The following is a 17,700-nucleotide window of genomic DNA, read 5'->3' as shown; positions in this document are numbered from 1 at the left end:
GTCTACTAGGAAATGAGGGACCTGGTTGATTTCTGTTGAACGTTTGCCTTGTTGAAACACTCATAGGTGTTTGACTGGGAAGATTCCGATTGGGATTGGGCTTGAAAACGTTCTGGTTATTAGTAGGTTGTTTGAAAACTTGGGAATTTCGGAAAAATTTTTGTTGTGGAACATTAGTTCTTGGTTGAATATTTATAGGCTGTGAAGGGAAATTGTTTTGTGGATGGAATTGATTATTTGAATATCTATTTTGATTAAACGATTGACGATTTTGGAATTGATCGTTTCTTGTATTAGCATTAAAAGAAGTTCTTAGAAAATGAGACTGATTTGAATTTTGATTAGAATTTGATCTTATTTGGCTACTATTTTGTCTTAGAGAAACTCTGTTTGATTGGTTTTGATAATAATTGATATTTTCTTCTTGAATGATGAATTGCAAAGCTTCATTCAAATCAATAGGTCTCATACAACGAATTGTAGTTCCTAAATGTTCTTTTAATCCAGATAAAAACGTTTTTAAAGCTAATGAATTATATAATTTGCGTTTTAAAACTTTCGAATTTTCGTCTGCTTCATGAGAATCAATATAGCAACAAATCAGATTGAGAATTTGCAAAATTCGATCAAAAAATTGTTGAGGTTTTTCAGCCGGGTATTGTTTCATCATAACCATGTCTCTATGCAAACAGGCTTCATCGCGTTGATCCGCAAAATTCCTATACAGTGTGTCATTCAAAATATTCCAAGTTGTGACATTTTGAATATTCACTACTAATTTAGCATTTCCTGTTAGTTTACTAATCAAACTATTCAATAGATATGTATTTTGGAAAGAGTTTGGATTTTCGGCATCATAAAAATGAGTAATTAAGCTATCACAAGTACTCAAATATCTATTGAGTTCATTTGGGTTCCCATCGAATTGTGGAACACAATTTAAATATTCGGGTTTGAAAACATTTGCCATTTCTGAAGAGTTTGAAATATTCAATTCTGGGTTTTGGTTATAAGATGTATTATTACTATTGATTGGAATTGATTGAGAAATTAAATTACTTCGATTTGAAAAGGGGTTTACAAAAACTCGATTGGTTCTTGGATTTGGGTTGGAAATAGAATTGTCTGAGTCAGCTAAAGATAATGATTGAAAAATATTTTCAAGCGACATAAAATCAGAGTACTCACAATAAAAGCAAGATTTTGGCCATCGCTTTCTTAACCACTATAAGGAGTCCGCCCTGGTTCAGCGATTTTGTCTTCACCAAGTGTTTCTTCCTTGCAGAAGGGGACGATGAAGTTCCTCTTCTCGAAAACAGCTTCGGTACGGAGTTTTCTGCAGGTCTTCGATTGACTGGATTTCCTGAAGTTCTAGGAGCCGCTCTGCTTTCAACACCAACTTGTTCTGTTCACAAAGGTTCGATTGCCAATTAATCGTTGAACCGAAAATCACTCGTACGATATGCGTAATTTTGACAATCCTACTGTCGACTGCGTCAATTAACTACCGACGGAACTAAACTTGCTTTTTAAAAAAATACTTTTATTGTTACAAACTTGAAAACGAAAAATTATAGAAATACAAAATATATGAAATTATGCGTGTTGTTACTTTGAGGAATGAAATCTGACTGATTCTGGATGCAAAGCTTCGAAGATGTGCGCTCCTGTGAGAACTGTCTTGTCAGCATCTGGAACAGGGTGGTGGTACTGCTAGATCAGCGGGATTGTCCTAGGTGGTGAGATAATTCACGTCAAAAAGTGTGGCTAGAAAAGCGTGGATAACTTCACATAAACGGTGGCGGGCAGTACATAATAGACCAGTACCACAAGAATAAAATGTTGACGGACAGAAGCAGAATACAGTTAGTAAACATAGTTGCAAATGTGCTTTATGAAAAATATGGGAGTTCAGTACTCAAGAGCGCAAAAATGGAGTGCGCAAAAAAATTAGTTGAAATTTTCCCAATGTACAAAAACAGGGGGGGTTACGTGCGTTCATAATTGACGACTTTTGTGTCTAGATATAAAATGAAAATGTAATATTTTAGGAAATTTTTTTCAACCCTAGCACAAATGGAGGGTATCTTGAAAATCGGCAGAGAACTCTTAATAGAATAAATAAAATAGAGAGAAACAATCCTCCTGTCAAATACCTTCATGACCAGAATGTTTCGATAACTTCAGAGGAAATGAACCTTACTGAAGAACTCCAAGAAAAATTAGATATTATGAAAGCAATTCCATCCTCGGAGACAAACAACATAAAAAGTTTATTTTTTGAAACATTTAAATACCGTAGAAGTTCAATAATTAAAGGTTCTGCAATGGAAATATTTCCAAAATTTCATGAAACAGTTGGTTTGGTAAGTATACTTTTGGTTTTAACAAAAAATGTATAAGCACAATCATGTTTAGATTAGTTCATAGGTACTTTCATCCAGAACTTTTTGTTCATTCCCAAATCAAATTCAATTAACCAAAAATTGTTTTCTTTTGCAAAATTTATGTTTTGCATAAATTTTCAAGTAATTCATATTTCAATTTTCAGATTGAACAAGAATTTCTGCTAATGTTACCCTCGTACATTGCAAGTTTTAAGGGAAACTTTTTAGATGCTATAGAAAACATTCTGGAAATATTTGAGAATACCTCTGGCAGTCGTAATCAACTGAAAGAATGCGGTTTCAATCGTTTTATACAGTCGTTTTTTGCCCTCTTGAAAATGCTCCCACCATCACCCAAGGGCAAGCAAAAAAAGGATATTGCACCAACCACGAAGGCTTTTGAAAAAGTATTAATATTTCATCAGGTAAATTAATTTATTTTTATTTTCTAACCAATCCATAGTACAGAGAGAGTAGATAGTTTTGTGATGGATCAGCGATAAAAATAATTCCCCTTAGAAATAATTTTACTTAATATATGTTGATAATAGCACCCACCATCTCATTTATTTTGAATATACTTAATGTTAAGAGTTAAAATAACATTATTGAAATTGATCAAGCCAATTCAGGGTGATACAATTATAACAAAAACCATTTATACAACTGTATTTTTCTCAAATAGAACTTATTTTATTTCAGATCTCCTTGCCGTTAATGGAAACAATTGAGAAAACCTCAAACACTCAACCTTACATTATTGCAAAGGGCAAGTCAAAACTTTTACTAGAAGAATTTCTAATTGTATTGGATGGGAAATTTTTACCAGATGTGTTCACAACATTCGAAGATTCTGTTGATTATTTGATGAAGGTACATTTTGTTAGCCAACTGAAATACGACTCAAGTTTGGAAAATTTATATAAATTTATTCAAGTTTACTTTTATAACATGGACACTGAAAATGTTTTATTCAACTCAGCTATGCTGAAGCTAAAATGTTTTCTAAATGACAATGACCATCAACTTCTAATATCTCAGTTTCAAACAAAGTAACTGTAGTTTGAGAAACGTTCATACATGTATGAGGAAATTTGTAAAAACGGCCTATATAATTATAATTTTATATATATATATATAATTTTAAGTTAGTTTTTCTTAAGAAAATAATATTTTTTTTAGTCAGAAAATGGCTGTGTTTAGTTGTAAAATATGTTGCAAAATATTTAGAGATCTAAGCATTTTTATTAAACATCTTCATAACTTCCACTGCTTGGTAGATGGTCCTGCATTGGCAATAGAATGCTGCCATCAAAACTTTTCGAAGTATTTTACTGTTAGTGGTTTTCGAAGACATATTTAAAGATGCTCTCACTCAATTTCTCAATCAGAAAATGAAAATAATAAGCAAATAACTGTACAAAGCAAGAAATTACAGTTCCTGTAAACAGCTGCAATAATGAACTTGCCAATATTGAAATTCTCTCAGGAAACGAAAATTGGCACAAGATTGATCTAGATTTTATCATTTCATCTTTTTCTTCCAAATTATTATCTTTAGGACTATGTCAAACACTCAAACTATATTAGATATCACTAGAGAACTAATTATTAATACAATGGACTACTGTTCAGACAATGCATCTGGTTGTGATCATAACAATTCAGAGTTTAAAGCAATCTGTCATTGAAAAATTTAAAAATATTAATACTATATGTAAACTTCATAAAACTATTGCTTTGAAATCAGTAGAACCAGAAGAAATTGTGATTGGCACCAGAACAGATAAATTTTTTGACAAAAACACAAACAGCTATAGAGAAGGAATTGTAGAATGTAAATTTTCATACATGCCTTTATTGAAAATGCTGACATTTCTGTTGGAGAATGAAATGTTTCAAGAGCATATATCTAATAAAATAATAAGTCTACCTTCGGTTTATACAAGTATACATTCGGGAACATACTACAAAAATAAATCATTTTTCCAAATAAATTAAAATTGTTTACTACTTCAAATGTATTGGATGAATTCGAAACAGTTAATCTCTTAGGGAGTAAAACTGGTGGCCATAAATTGGGAGCAATATATTTTTCTCTCTTAAATCTCAGTCCTAATCTGAATTTTAAATTGTGCAATATGTTTTTTCTGTGTTTATTTCATTCAGCAGATGTCAAAATATTAGGATTTGAGAAGATTTTAGATTATATTGTAAGAGATACAAAAAAAATATTGGAAACCCAGGGAGTTGAAAATAATTTTTCAAGTACACCAATAAAAGGCACTTAATTTCTGTTTCGATAATTTAGGTGGAAATATATTGTAGGGGATGGTTGAATCTTTTTCCGCTAAATATTTTTGTCGAATTTGTTTATTTGAAAAAGAGGGTATTCAACAAGTCTTTAATGATAATGCTACAATTTTTACAAGTAATCGGCTATATCTAAAACATTTACATGAGATAAACAACAATCGGGACCCTGCCATTCATTCTGTATATGGTATTAAAAAATGGTGCATTCTAAATGATTCGAACGAATTCAAAATTTTTGATACATTGTCATGTGATATAATGCATGACATTTTGGAAGGTGTTGTTCGGTATGAAATTAATTTCTTGATTACTTTTCTTATTCAAACAAAAAGAATTTCTTTAGAAAATATTAACAGGAGAATTTTGATATATGATTATGGCTATCTTGAAAGAATTAATTTTCCAAGTCCTATTGTTCTTAATAAACATAATAACCTTATTGGACAAAGGGCAGCTCAATCTTGGTGTTTATTGAGGTTCCTGCCTCTCATTTTTAATGATTGTATGTCACCTGTTTCAAAAAATAAATGGAGAGTTTTATTAATGTTAATTAACATATCCCAAATTATATTTTCACCTATCATTCCTGAGTCTAAAATTTTTGAACTAGATATATTGATTGAAAAACATCATAAACTTTTTCAAGCCGAATTTGGTGTTAACTTGTTACCAAAACATCATTTCATGGTGCATTATCCTAAGATAATTAGACTTATGGGGCCACTTGTTCATATGTGGAGTATGAGATACGAAGCAAAACATAATTTTTTCAAGAATGCTGTGTCCCAGATGAAAAATTACCGTAATATATGTAAATCCCTGTCAACTAAACATCAACAAAGGATTTATAATGAATGGACAGGAAAAAAAGTTTATCTCAGAACTGGACCCACGAAAACAATAAAATTGTCTGAATATCAATTCAAAACGTGTTTATTAGGCACATATTTCAAAATTCCAACTGTAACTACAACGAAATGGGTTGAGTTCAATGGAACTTTAAAGTGAATTTCATTATTCGTACATCTTTTACTAATAATACCCCTATATTTGAAGAAATAATGAGTATTTTACTGAAAGAACACTGTTACAGTTATGTTGTGAAACGTACCGATACCAAACCCAATATCATTTGTTTAGATAAATTACAACACAAATATACTTATAATCTGAGTCCAACCAGTGGAAGAGACAAATTAAATATTGTACCAAAAATTCTGTTCAATACCCTTTGAAATATTTTACCAAAAATTCTGTTCAATACCCTTTGAAATGAAGTACACATTTTATTTTCAACTAATATGTAAAAAAATCTGTTTTTATTAAATAATATTCTTAAGTTTGAATTACTGATATTTTGATTTGAAATCGTATTCAGTTAGGTTTTCTAAATACCTATTATTTGTAAACTATGAACACGTTATTTTATTTGAGGAAAATATGTTTCCCACAGATACACATTTATGATAATAAATGGAATTTATACATGATTTATGTTTGTTTTTCTTTTTTTTTCAGGCGAATTTAATTTCTTGAGTAATTCTTTGGAACTCATACCACAACCAGTGTTTTTTTAATATTTATCATTTTAATGTATTTTACAAGTACATTAAATTAAGTTGAGAATAACACCAAATGTTTTTACAGAAACACTGTTGCTGGTATGAATTGTAAATAAAAAAGATAAATTTTGCACCAGAAGAAAGAATATGATATAATACCATCTAGTGCAAATATACACCCAAAATATTTAAAGAGAGACCTGATTCACTCCAAAATAGTGCTTTTTTACACTGAGAAAGTGCTATAAAAGTGCTGTGAGGAATAACATTTTTGAAGCTGAATTAAAAAAAAACACTTGAATATCAAAAATATTACCATAAAATGTAAAAAACATCACCAGATGTAATGCAGATTCACACCATTGTTTTGTAACATTTCACCAGAATTGTGTTTTATCGCACTACAAAAATGTTGAATGGAACCTTTTTGTAGTTTATACACACCAAAAATTGTTGAATTTTACACCGAAATTTTTTGTAATATTCACCATAAAAATTTGAAAGAACACTGAGTGAACACAAAATCAATAAAAGGAATATTAATTCAAAATAAAATATGTGTTGTGGCACACCATATTTGGTGTGCCCTGTGATCCTTTCAGTAGTGTATAATATGTAGGTGTTATTTGTCACTAAAAAAATTAGGACCCATATGGACACCAGTCGGTGTCCATATGGGTCCTAATTTTTCGGTGTTAGATGGTGTAAAATATTTTTTACAGTGTGTGATCTTGGATAGGCAGGATTTGATGATTAGGAGAAGTGAAGTAATTGCTAATATCGTCGTGTGCCACATCGTGTACACGCGAATACTGCTAGAATTAGGGATAGACCGCTGCGATTGCCTGTGGTGTCCTGACCCAATGAAGCCCCTCCAAGCAGTCCAGCCGCAGCGAGACGTCAGTTTCACACCTTACGGTCGACCACAAAGCAAGTGGACGCAGGCCAGTGTACGAGGAAACCGATCTCCGCCGGGATTGGACAGAATGGATAGGAGTGTTCAATGACCACCGCCAAAGACGAGACTCAAGGACCTGAGGACTCTACCCCTACGTACCGGAATCTCAGGATCAACACGCCCACAGCATCCCCTGCCGTATCGCCAGTAGGTGTTTTGAGATGCACCGAATGTCCGAGGCCACCTCCGCCGTCCGAAGAAGAAGCAGTCGAGCCAGAGGCAAGAGAAATGAAACAAGAAGAACTGCCACACGCGGCTATCCGCCACGTGCTAAATGGACCTCGACACAAAATGCTAGTAATAAAGAAGCTCCCTCAGAGTAGCGACAGTGACGACTAAAAGTGTTGAAATAGTTTAAAATATGCCTGACTTCAATACCTATAGCGCCATCTTGACGCACCGTCATGTATCACTATGTTTGTCTTTGTTCTTTTATGTATTCTTTTCATAATGAATAAATGAGCAGTCTGTGCTGATAACTTGTTATGTGCGCATCATTTAATTTTGCAATAGGTTATGGGCCCAGAATAACAGTTCCTGTAACAAGTGCACAAGAATGGCTAGTAATTCATATATGGTTAATGTTCCTAAACTAAAAGGACGTGAAAATTATGATGATTGGGCGTTTGCAGTACATAATTTCCTGGTTCTAGAGGGAATAGAAAAATGCATCACGGAAGTAGTGGCTGACCACGATGCGAAAGCCAAGGCGAAGTTGATACTCACAATAGATCCGACACTTTACGTCCATATCAAGGAAGCGAAAACTGCGAAAGAGTTATGGGATAAACTAAAATCAATGTTTGATGACTCAGGAGTTTCGAGAAGAATCAGTTTGCTTAGTACCTTGATTTCTGTTCGACTTGAAAATTGTGATTCTATGACAGACTACGTGAACCAAGTTGTTGAAACTGGACAGAAACTAAAAGGTACCGGTTTTGAAATCAATGATGAGTGGATCGGAAGTTTACTTCTGACCGGCTTGCCAGAAAAATACTCTCCAATGATCATGGCTATCGAACATTCTGGAATTTCGATTACAACCGACGCCATTAAAACCAAGTTATTGGACATGGAGGTGGATGCCGGTAAAACAGGTAGTGCATTTGCCAGCGCCAGTGGTACTAAACAAAAGCGTTATGTTGGTAGATATGAAACGTCAAAGTCAAGCCCGCATGACAGATAAGAAATCAGATGTTATGGCGAGAATTGCATGGTGAACTGTCGAGCTGCGAAGATCGAATCAGGTGTGCAATTTCTTTTTCTATTTCCTTTGTACTTATTTCTTTATTCTAGTGGGATATTTGAGTTTTAATACTTTGATTTATCGTTGGGAAGTACATATAACTGCGAATTAAATAATTAGTTGTAGTTTTTCTACCTTTTTTTTTACCATAAAAAATGAGAAAGGTGCTGAAGTGCTGTAGACATGTTAGGGGGAGAGGGGGGAAGAGACATCTTCCCCCATAAAACGAATTCATATTGATAATGAAGGAAGCCATAACAGGGATAGTGTTGATGAAGAGGTATGGAAAATAATGAGTCAGGCAGATCGCCAGTCGCTATCAAGAACCTTCAACTCTGAAAGCAATGAATTAGTCAATTTTACACAAACACATGATATTGAAATAGAAGACAATCCTACAGGTGCTTCTTCGCAACCGGTGATAAGTGAAATGAAATCAGGTCAAGAAAATCAGATAAATTTATATGGTAAGGGTGCAACGGGTCCCTTCACAGTTATTGTAGAAACTAATAAGGAATCTAGAGCCAGTCTTGGACGATATCCACATCTTAAAATTGCTAAGGAAGTTTGTGATCTGAAATTGGAAAATGTAAGTAAGTTCTAAATCAAAGGTAGACATAATATAGGAGTTGAATTTTATAATCGTGAAAGTGCCAATTCTCTAGTCTTGAACGAAAAATTGAAAACTTTAGGCTATAAATTATACATTCCTAATAGTAATGTAACCTGCAAAGCGATTGTAAAAAACATAACTACATATTACTCAGAAGAGAAACTGAAAACGATGATTAAAAGCCCTTATAAAATTAAAAGTGTCTAAAGAATGAACAGACGCATAGTAACAGATGGAAAGATCCAATATGTTCCTGCATCGACGATTTTAATTACTTTTGAGGGAACTATCATTCCTAGGTATGTTGACATTTACTTTTTAACTTACATAACAACTCCTTATATACCTCCAGTGATTCAATGTTTTAATTGTCTCCTTTATGGATACATTAAAAAATATTGCAAAGGTAAACAAAAATGTTTTTCTTGTACACAGTCACATAGATGAAGAGACATATAAAACTTGTGATAACATAAAATGCTTTTTTTGTGGAAGTACTGAACATAAATCCAACAATAGAATTTGCAAGGAATTTGAACGTCAAAAAAAAATTAGGAAGAAAATGACTTTTGAAAATATTTCTTTTTATGAAGCTGTCAATTAAACACTTTCCAAAAGAACCAACTTCTTATAATCCACAAGCTAACGATTATCCAATATTGCAAAATAGATATACATTCAATAATAATGATATTTCAGTAGAGCAACGCAAAGAAACTTATATGGCAAACAATCAAAGATTCAAAAGATCATATGCACAAAGCGTAGGAGGGGACAAACATAGTAATAGAGAACATAGAATAGGCTATGACAGGGATGCATTGAACGAAATTTTGCTGTATCCAGATGGTAGAATTCCACAACCCCCAAATGGTATAGCTTTACAAACAACTTCACAGACCACAGTAAGTACGGGGGCAATTAAAAAAACAACAGTAGGTTCCAATAAACAGCGTATAAATCAATCCCAATTCAACAACAGTTTACCATTACTAACGTCTGACGAGCACGATAGAAATATAGTAAAAAATTTTTATGCAAATTTTTCCAAATTACCTGCAACCACCAAGACAAAAATAATTGATGTCATAACCGCATACGATAAGGCTAGACTATATAAAGATTTCGATTCCACAGACTTTTACTAGCACTGTTCGGGAATAGGGTGGATTCTACATCCATGAAAATCATTCAATGGAATATACGTAGCGTGTAGGCCAACTTTCATTACTTGACACTTTTACTACAGGAGCACATGCCACATGTGATCCTATTGAATGAAACGTGGCTAAAAAAAGATTACACTTTAAATTTGAAAAATTATAATACTATACGAATTGATAGGGAGGATGGATATGGGGGTATTGCCACCCTCGTTCGCAAAGACTGCCATTACTCCATTGTGGACATACAAGAATTGAATGATAATAAATGCCAAACCTTAATAGTCAATGTTAATAACATAAATATAGTAAATTCCTATAACCCCCCGAATAATCATCTTTCAATAGACCAAGCTACTAGATTACTACATCATTTGCGAGAGAAAATAATTTGGATGGGGGATTTCAACGCACACCATCCCTTATGGGGAAGTGCCTCGAGTAATTTTAATGGCAATGTATTGAGTGTATTATTGGCCGGTGACGAATTGGTAGTATTAAACACGGATAAAGGTCCAGTGGATTTATGTATGGTGTCTGGTGCAATGGCACCAAAATGTTCTTGGGAAGTAATGGAGGAATGTGGTAATAGCGATCACTACCCTACCCTATGCAGCTATAATAACACAGAGGAACAAATATATATTAATAATACGAGAAAAGTTAGAGTCTTCGCGAAAGCGGACACAGAGGAACAAATATATATTAATAATACGAGAAAAGTTAGAGTCTTCGCGAAAGCGGATTGGAACACATACACACAACAGCTAGATATTCTAGCAGACCTACAAACATTGGATTCATATGATTCTTTAACTAATTTAATGAACTATGTAGCGGATACAACAATACCTACCTATCACCCAAAATCTTTAAAGGGACCGAGATGTCCCTGGTGGGACAATGAATGCACTCAAGCCAACACAAAAAAGAAACAAGCTATCAAACACTTTCAACTATTCCCAACGATTACGAATTATATAGAAGCAAAAAAAACAATAGCGGTAACAAAACGATTCTTGAGAAAGAAAAAGAAAAAAAGTTTTCAAATATTTTGTGCTTCCCTAAATCGAGACTCTAACATCTCTTACGTATGGAACATAATCCGAAGCTATTCTGACAAAAAACTTAAAAAATACAACTCCAACGATGCGCCAGATGCACAAACAGCAATTACACTATTAGATCAAATATCCATTTGTAATGTGGAACCAGACTTCCGACTTCAACCTAATACCACACACACTCGACCATTTTCGCTAGTAGAACTGGAACTGGCACTGAAATACAAGAAAGTAACTGCACCAGGGAGAGATGGCATCCCATATGCTATGTTTCTACACTTACCCTTGAAATTGAAACTCGCACTACTACAATTCTATAATGGGTTCCTACAGGGTGACACAATACCGTGTTCATGGAAAGAATTTTTATTGATTGGCATTGAAAAAGCCTCTATTCACACAGCTACAAATACACACCGCCTATTGGCTATGGCTTCCTGTGGATTGAAACTACTAGAAAAAATAATCAAAACACGTTTAGAGTGGTTTTTTGAACATAACCAACTTCTTTCCAGATACCAAACAGGGTTTCGCAAAGGTTTAGGTACGATGGATTGCACTGCCTTTTTAACCTCTTATGTACAATTAGCTTTTAGCTTAAATCAAAACGTCATTGCGGTGTTTTTAGATATCAAGGGGGCCTATGATAATGTCAACATATTCACTTTATATAAATATCTTATAAAATATGGAGTAGCATCAGAGATGGCAAACCTCATATTCCGAATATTAGATAACCGACATAATTATTTAATAGATCGACATGGTACTGTCCACGGACCTGGTTTAACCTCGAAGGGACTCACACAAGGTTCCCCGCTTAGTCCTCTTCTGTTTAATATTTACTTACTTTCGATGTTCGATGTCATACCATCCCCATGCCGTTTGCTGGCATATGCGGATGACTTACTACTGCTAATCAAGGGAGACTCTCTCCAAACATTGGAGAACACCATAAATAGTTCACTTTCCACCATTAATATGTGGATGACCAAACATGACCTTCAGCTGAGTTTAGGTAAATGTGAAAGCATGTTCTTTCACAAAGGTAAAGCTTCCGTTCGACCTTTGAACATTCGGATAGACAATCATACCCTGCAGGCCAAGAAAGAGATTAAATACTTACGAACTTTCTTTTCCACTAATCTGAATTGGGACAGAACTATTGATCATGTTATTTCTAAAGCAAATAAAGGTATCAATATTATAAAAACTTTTTGCAAAGTATGGTGGGGCGCGGACCCGAGAACTATGTTGCTGGCGTTCAATGGACTTGTGCGTGCGTACTTAGATTATGGCGCATTCTTATATAGACCTTGTACAAAAAAGAACCTGGACAAATTAGATACAGTCTATATATCAGGACTTAGAATTATTCTGGGATGCATGAAATCCACACCTCGCAATGCTATACTGGCGGAAGCAGGTTTGACAGATTTAGACCATCGCAGACAGTGGCTTGCCCATAAATATATCATGAAAAGAATGGATTTCAGGCCACCTTTACTTGAGATCTTGGAAATTATTGACATCATATACCACCAGCAATATAGTTACTGAAAAAATAAACAACTTCCATATTTGGTCGAGGCCTTCCATTATAGTAAATTGATCACAAAAAATATGTATGCAAACGCAGTCATACCAAGTTACAGTTTCAATTTGGCAACATATTTACAGCATGTAGATATTATAGATGCCAAAATCACAAAACAAGATCCTGATTGTTGCAAGAACTTTTTACATTTCTCTGAACAATATCGTAATGATTACATTTTCGTATATACTGATGCATCAAAAACTAACAATAAGGTTGGTATAGGCATTTATATTCCACAACTAGACTATAAATTTTCAGCACGACTACATGATCACCTAAACATCTGTGACGCGGAGATGATTGCCTTGTATAAAGGTATGAAGATCTGCATGGAAAAGGGCCAGCGACATAACTTTCTTTCCACCGATTCTGCAAGTGCACTGGAACGATTGAAGAACGCGAATTTTCAGACGAATATAGACTTTATTACATTGAGCATTAAACACATTATCACTACTACAACTCCACATTATACTTTCAAATTTACATGGATTCCAGGACATTCGCATATTGATGGTAATGAGCAGGCGGATAAGTTGGCAAAAGTTGGCACGATCCTCAGTGTTCCATTGAATATTCCAGTAGATAAACATAATTACTTACCATTCCTGAAAAACAACATCAATCAACACTTTTATACTAAATGGCAACAAGAGATACAGAATAAAGGTAAGACATATTGTAGAATCCACCCTACCTTCCCCAAACGGCCTTGGTATCTGACAATTCCAGCTATGGACAGAAGACATGTTTCTAGCCTCATCCGTATGAAAACCGGCCACTGTTGGACTAAGTCTCACTTATTTCGTATTGGCGTCTCTTCAAGTCCACATTGCGATTGTGGACAACTAGACACATTGGAACACACGTTCCTAGAATGCCCAATTAACAGTATGACATTTACCAACAACTTGTCGAAAAAGGCATTCCGGCTCCCTTGAATATGTCAACAGTACTTGGTGTTGTTTTTAGCAGGTCAATTACCATGAAAATGTGTTGGAAAATCTGTATAAATGAAAAACTGTTTGTTCGTGTTCTGTTTACTTTTTTCTTTTTATTATATATCAGATATATGTGACATAGCACTGAACTGAAGTTTGACGTAAAACCTATTACCGATTACAGGAAAAACACGATCGATAACTTAGTTTCCTACTACCGACAAGCAGAGCGCTACACACACGACCCGAACTGTCTGCTCCGGTTAACTAAGATGTTCAATAGATGGCGTCATATGCTCTAATTTTAATATTAATACAACACCCCCACTTATTAAAAATAGACATACAATGACTACAAAGATAATAAACATTAAGACAGGTGACCTAGACATATCAAAGCTACAAATGTTTTACACTAGACCTAGTTGAGAAACAAATTTGTTGTGCTTAACAGTTGGCAAACCCTTAGTCAAAATATCTGCAATCATATCTGCTGACGCTAAATATTTCAGTTTAATAATATTGTTAGCTACTGTTTCCCTAACAAAATGGTATCGGACATCTATGTGCTTTGAGCGTGAATAAAGTATTGGATTTGATGCCAATTTTTGGGCTGACTGATTGTCTACATATAAAATCAAAGTACTATCCAATTCTTCATTAAGCTCCCCATATAAATTTTTTAGATAAATGGCTTCTTTAGCCGCTTCGCTCATTGCCCTGTACTCAGTCTCTGTACTACTGAGGGCTGTACTCTTTTGCTTAAAATCCAGGAAATGGTGCCTCCCGCTAACTTAAACAAAAAACCAGTGTAGGATTTTCTATCTAATTTATTAGAACCCCAATCAGAGTCTGAATACCCTTCTAAACTGCAACCATTTTCTGTAAAAGTCAAACATTTAGACTTCGTGCCTTGCAAGTATCTTAACAACCTCTTAGCACTCTGTATAACATGAATTAAATTGACTCAAAAAACTAACTGAGTAAGCTATATCTGGGCGTGTCAAGACTGCAATATACATCAAACTACCAATTAATCGTTGGTATGGTATTTTAACATCACAAGTACCATCAGATTTTAATTTACTCGCCTCTAAACCTAAATTCACTTCTATAGGTGTGGCAACACTGTTACAATTAATCATGTCAAACCTCTTTAAGACTTGATCAATATAACCCTCCTGATCTAACTTAATTTGACCGTTTTCTCTTCTTATTCTTACCCCCAATATCTGTCTAGCCTTCCCCAAATCTTTAATCTGAAAGTAGCTGCCTAAATGACATTTTAAAAACTCAATTTCTTTGAAATTATTGCCAAAAACAAAAAAATCATCTACGTACAGGGCAACGACAGTTAAAGATTCATTACATTTTTTAATGTAAAGACACGGCTCATATTTAGACTTAGAGTAATCAATTTTTAGTAACACCTCATCAACCCTTTTATTCCATGCTCTACTACTCTGTTTGAGACCATAAACAGCCTTTTTCAATTTGCATACCTTGTTCTCTGAACCCTCAAGTACAAAGCCTTCCGGTTGTCTCATATAAACATTTTCTTCAAGGTAGCCATTCAAAAAAGCTGTTTTGACATCTAAGTGAAAAACTTCCAAACCTAATTTCACTGATAAACCAAAAAGCATGTGAATAGTACTGTGTCTAACCACAGGTGAGAATGTTTCCTCATAGTCCAGTCCTGGTTTCTGTGTAAACCCCTTCGCGACTAACCTTGCACGGTACACAGGGTCACTATCAGAATCACATTTAATCTTGAACACCCATTTTGATTCCACCACAGTTCCACGGCTTGGGACATCGACAAGGTCCCATGTATCATTCTCATCGAATGACTGCATTTCGTCCATCATGGCTTGCCACCACTTTTCTTTGTCTGGTCGCGACAAAGCCTCCTTGACACTCAATGGCACATCCTCCATGTTTATGTCACTCTGACAAATATAGGTGACATAATCTTCCAGCCTTGTATTAGGAAACTTTACTCTCTCTGATCTTCTTGGAATCACAGGTTCATCATCGCCATCTGACTTCAAGCTCACAAAACTCCCATCTAGACTTTCCCCACTGAGTCTGGGCCTTCTTGGTCTTCAGAATCAGTTTTGTCTGAACTGTCATGGCTGATGATCACATCAAAATTTTCTTTCTCATTGATAAGGACATCTCGACTGAAGACAACCTCCTTTTTAATAGGGTCATACAGCCTATATCCCTTCGTGCTGTCCCCGAATCCAACCAGTATCATTTTCTTGGACTTCTTGTCCCACTTAAGCCTTTTGGCTTTTGGGATATGCATCATAGTTTCACTGCCAAAAATTCTAATGTTACTGATATCTGGTTTATGGCCATACCATAGCTCATATGGTGTTTTATAGTCTAAACCTCGGGCGATGCACCTATTTCTCAGATATATGGCTGTGTTGACCGCCTCTGCCCAGAATATCTTTGATAAGTCAGCCTCGAATAATAAACACCTGGCCTTTTCTATAACCGTCCTGTTCATACGCTCACTCATTCCGTTTTGTTCAGGTGTATGAGGGTTCGTCCTTTGATGTACTATGCCCTCCTTTTTGAGGTACGACTCAAAATCATTTCCACAAAACTCCCCACCATTATCTAAGCGTAGACACTTAAGCTTCTGCCCTGTTTGTATTTCGACAAGCTGCTTAAACTCTTTGAAATAATCCAATGCCTGATCTTTGGTTTTCAAGAAATATACATGTGTGTACCTGCTAAAATCACCCTCAAGGATAAGGAAATACCTGGAACCTCCTAAGGACACCTTTTCCATAGGGCCACATAAATCTGTATGCACCACCTCCAATGGTGTTTTTGCTCGTTGACCTTCATGTCTAAACGGCAACCTAGATTGCTTCCCTTCACAACAAGTAACACAGAATTTGCTTGCACGTAGATTTCCTTGCATAGTTTGCAAACCTTCAACAGAATAATGATTTTTCATAGCTGTCAAATCTTGATAATTCAAATGTGCTAATCTACGATGCCATATCTCTTTTGAAACTGACAAATTCAAAACTGCATTAGCTGATTGCTTCTCAACACCTACTTCACTACCTTGGGATGAACATCTAGCCAACTTATAAACATTATCAGTAAATTGGGCTACTGCTACAACAGTACCACTGTGATTAATGACCCTACAACTTTTGTCATTAAAATTCACCTTATTTCCATTTTTTATCATCTGGCCAATGGACAATAAATTAGTGGTCACTCCAGGAACATATAAGGCATTCTTAATTTCCACATAGTGCTTCTGCCCATTTACAATGGTTGTAAGAATAATGTTTCCTGTACCCAGTACTGGCAGCTTAGTCTGATCAGCTATAGTGATGTCTCTCGGTTCAACTACATCCTGAAAATCACTTATCCATTCCTTTTTACATGTAATATGATGACTCGCACCAGAATCAATGTACCAGTCGCTGCTAATAAAATTCCCACTACTAAAAACAGCACTCAAAGCACTGCTGACACCTGCTCTCTTGTCACCTGACCTTGAGCTGTTATCTGAAGCTTCACTGCTGGCCTTGGGGCACTTATTCATATAGTGGCCAAAATTTTTAAAACGATAACACTTCACATTCTGCAATTTTGAAGTGTCCTTTTTCTGGTGGTCCTTTTTCTTGGTAAAATTGGGTTTTCCAGCAACAAAAGCCAAACCTCTGGATTTCTGAGCACCTTCCTGAGACATATCGAGCAATTTAGTCTTGATATTCTCGGTAGTAATTTCAATATCACTATGCTCTATCGCCATAATCATGGGTGAGAACTTATCTGGCAACCCAGCTAAAAGTAAAGACCCAATCCATTT

This window comes from Leptinotarsa decemlineata, unplaced genomic scaffold, assembly GCF_025532065.1.
Source record: "Leptinotarsa decemlineata unplaced genomic scaffold, Ldec_3_MD MMD2_P_RNA_scaffold_14, whole genome shotgun sequence".
In the NCBI taxonomy this organism is placed as follows: Eukaryota; Metazoa; Arthropoda; class Insecta; order Coleoptera; family Chrysomelidae; genus Leptinotarsa; species Leptinotarsa decemlineata.
The sequence above is the reverse complement of the archived record's forward strand: the minus strand, read 5'-3'. Positions refer to the sequence as shown.